We start from the raw sequence: 3,461 nt of genomic DNA on the forward strand, positions 1-3,461 counted from the left end.
TGTTTCTTGTGTTCAGACTTCAGAAAACAAGGGTGTGCATCCAATTTCACTTACTATGAAACAGGAATGAGGAGGACTTACCGGAAGAGCTGCATGTCAACTAGTTGGTGTGCCCTTAAGGAAAATTGAAAGCCACTAAGGTCGACTAACCAACAAAGGGAACTAAGGGAAATGGCGAATAGGAGCCACCTTCGAGCATAAACTTCAAAGTAAAACCTTGCACCTGCGCGGAGGGGATGCAAGGCAGCATGCGGGGAACTCACCAGCGCCTCTGGCTTTCCTGTCCCTCCTGGCACTTGTCTGCAGGAGGGGAAGGTGGCCGAGATTTTGCCAGAGGGCCTCTAGGGTGAAGTTTCCTGGGCTTGACTGCCACCTCGTGGCCAGTCTGCATTACTGGCGGCGCCGAAGGTGGGGTTTGGGATTGAGCCCTAGTGCTGAGGCTGAGATGAGAGGTCCCTTCTCCGCTAGAGAGTCAAGGAGAAGGCAGCAAAACGGAGGTCTGTTTGCAGCAAAATTGCCCGGGAGAGTGGGGGAGAGTCCACTCGACTCTGCGGCCACAATGAGAGTTTTAAAATGCTCCCTCTTTTACAAGTAAGGATGGTCCACTAAGCCCCAAACTGACATCTTTCACGGTGTCCACGGGGAGCGGTAAGTACTGGTCATATGGTTCTGGTCACGAGGGCCTTCTGATTTTCTTCGGCATGCCCCTTGTAGACGTACCGCTTTCCTGGTTGCAGACGGTCAATTTCCCTTTGTCCCCCTGTGGGATATTGGGGAAGAGGACCTAGGGGACCCTGGCGCTACGGCTTGGGAAACCAGTGGACATGCTGTGTTCGGTGTGACACATGCTTTCTCCTTTGAGCCACGAGTGGATGCTGATTTGTATTTTAGGACAAAGTGCATTTCTCTTCACCTCTCCCCCACTTCCTGTCCCCCTAAATTCCCCTCAACTGAGGGTCCCTTGGTCCCAGCTGGGGCACAATTTCTGCATTTAATTGGGATGAGGCAGGCGGCACACTAACAATCACCTCCTTTACTGATAGATTCAACCAATCTTTACTGTTCACCTCCTATGTGTGTAGATTTCAGACACAGCAGTGGCCTCTGGACCCCGGAACCTCCTCCTCAGACTCAGGAGCCAGCATCAGGAGGCATCCGTGTCACCTCCACGGCCCTCAGTGGTCTGAAGACGGGCCTCGCACTTTGCATTAGTCTCGGTGTTCACTGCAGTTCTGATTTTGAGAACCTTCTCTCTTTTATTTCTTCTCTGGCTAGAATTCTCCTTCTCCTGACAATAGGTCAAATTCTTTTATTTACTAAAACCTGGAGGCATGAGCAGCCTACATTTTCTACCCATATTTCGGGACCCTCTTTCTCCAGGTTGAACAGGAAGCTCACTGACGACTTACGTATTCTCTCTCTGCTCACCTGCCCGTCTAGAGCTGCCCCCAGGACCTCCAGGATCTCCTGTGTCTGTCTCAGTCTAGGGAATTAATTCAGGGCCCGTTTCCTGCTTCCCCCTCATGCTCATCAAACCTCAGAGGAAGACTTGAGTGTTGGGTCAAAATCATTGACTATGAAAGCTGAAAACTCTTGCTAGCATTTATTCTCTTACGAGTCTAGGATACATGATATTTTAAGGGGCAGCAATCACTCAAGCAATCACTCAAGACTTAACATGGAAATAACTGTGTCAGACAAGTGGATGGATATGCTATTTTCTTTGCTCTGTATTTCCCTCACCTCTGTTGGGAGGCACGTCATCCTTGGTTGCTACTCCTATCAAGTTGGACTTGAGTTCTAATTGTCTAAAGGTTATGCCAGACTTTTATAAAAACACACTCCAACATGGGGACAAAATACCTCTGTTCCACACAGAGGAGTCCAAGCTCTCTTTCCCTAGCTTTCCAGGGTCTCCTGAAACCTCATAAACCCTATTGATTGGAGCCCTTGTCCCTTCCTGTTCCTGGCACCAGGAGAGAGGACTGCGTCTGGAAGGTAGTGATTTCTCTTGACACTGGTGTCTTCCAAGAGGCGAGCCTCCTCTATCAGGAAATAGAAGAGGTGGGGACAGAACAGGGTCCCTGCTGACTGAATAGTCCCCTACAAGAAACTTGACAACTTTAGTAAGTGAGGGAAAGGGGGACTTTCTTTCCTAGGATTGCAGAAGGGCCGTCGCTCATTCAAGATGGGATGCTGCAAAAGGACCCTCTTGGGTATAAATATTGAAGACATAGGAAGTGAGAGTGCATTCACCTCAATCTAGGTCTGGCACTTTGTTTTAAAAGACATACTGAATTATTTGGACTGACCGAAGGTGGGTTACTAGCCCCCCATTGGCTCACTTTGGCTCTCAAGCTTTAGATGGGCTCCCATGACTTAGGACTGTTCGCGCCGTTAGGTGGACTTGTGGGTTTATTGGTATAGTTGGGGCATTTTGCCCCAAACCTTGCTAAATCGAAATCCCACTCATAAGCTTGAGATTTCTCCCTCAATTATCAGAAGAGAAAAGTCAGGAAGATAAGCGCACTCGGATCAGAAGAGCCGTTGCTCAACACCATGCTGTTCTGTACCATGGGAACAGAATTGATGCTGGATGCAGAATTAGAGATCAGTGACATGACGAGTCAGGAGGGCCGGGGGCGAGAAGGGCAGGAGGGAGCAGCTTCTGACCGAGTCAGTATCTGTCTTCCACCGACGATGTCTAAACTTCTCCGCCAGCCGCGCTTTGTCAATGAGGATCGACGGCAGGGTTTTACCGCTGACAGCAACTTCCCAGCGCCAAGGTGTCTCGGATCTGAGCAAGGCTTTGCCAGGAGGACGTTCTCTGTGGCGCGTGGTTCCTAGGCTTCCTTTAATGCCTGTGTCCGGGAGCCTATCTTCTGCCCAACTGGGAGATCCCCCAAAAGCTAGGAGGCTCGGAGCTCAAAAGCCCTTCCCAGGGCTGCTGGTCTTTGAAAACAGTGCAGACTTCCTTCTTTTCCTTGTGCGTTTACAGGCATCAGGGCTGCGCAGAGCTCATCATCGCTCTTCATCTACATATGGGGTGAAAATCGAGACAGACTTTGCTGTGGGAGAGTGCCGGGGCCAAGGTCACGTCTGCAGAGACCTTCTGGGTCAGCGGGAGAGGCCTGCTTTCACCCTCAGGCAGCGTGTGTTCCCCTTTATGAGTGGACTGTAGTTTATTTTTTTAAATACACAAAATTGAAGTATGTTTTTCCTCTGGGTACCTAGAGAGATCTGTATACACTTAAGAAAAGGCCCAGAAGAATACACAGCACACTAAACACCATTTTGAAAGGAAGTCACCCAGCTAGGAAGGTGGGGCTGAGCTAGAGGTGGATCTGTTGGATCTGAACACCTTAGACCTACTTGCTCTGCCAGCCGCGGGACCCTCGATTATACACATTCCAGAGAACAATTAATGCTCCTATGAGGATCATTGCATTTTTAATTTTTAC

This window comes from Sciurus vulgaris (assembly GCF_902686455.1).
Source record: "Sciurus vulgaris genome assembly, chromosome: 10".
Classification (NCBI taxonomy): Eukaryota; Metazoa; Chordata; class Mammalia; order Rodentia; family Sciuridae; genus Sciurus; species Sciurus vulgaris.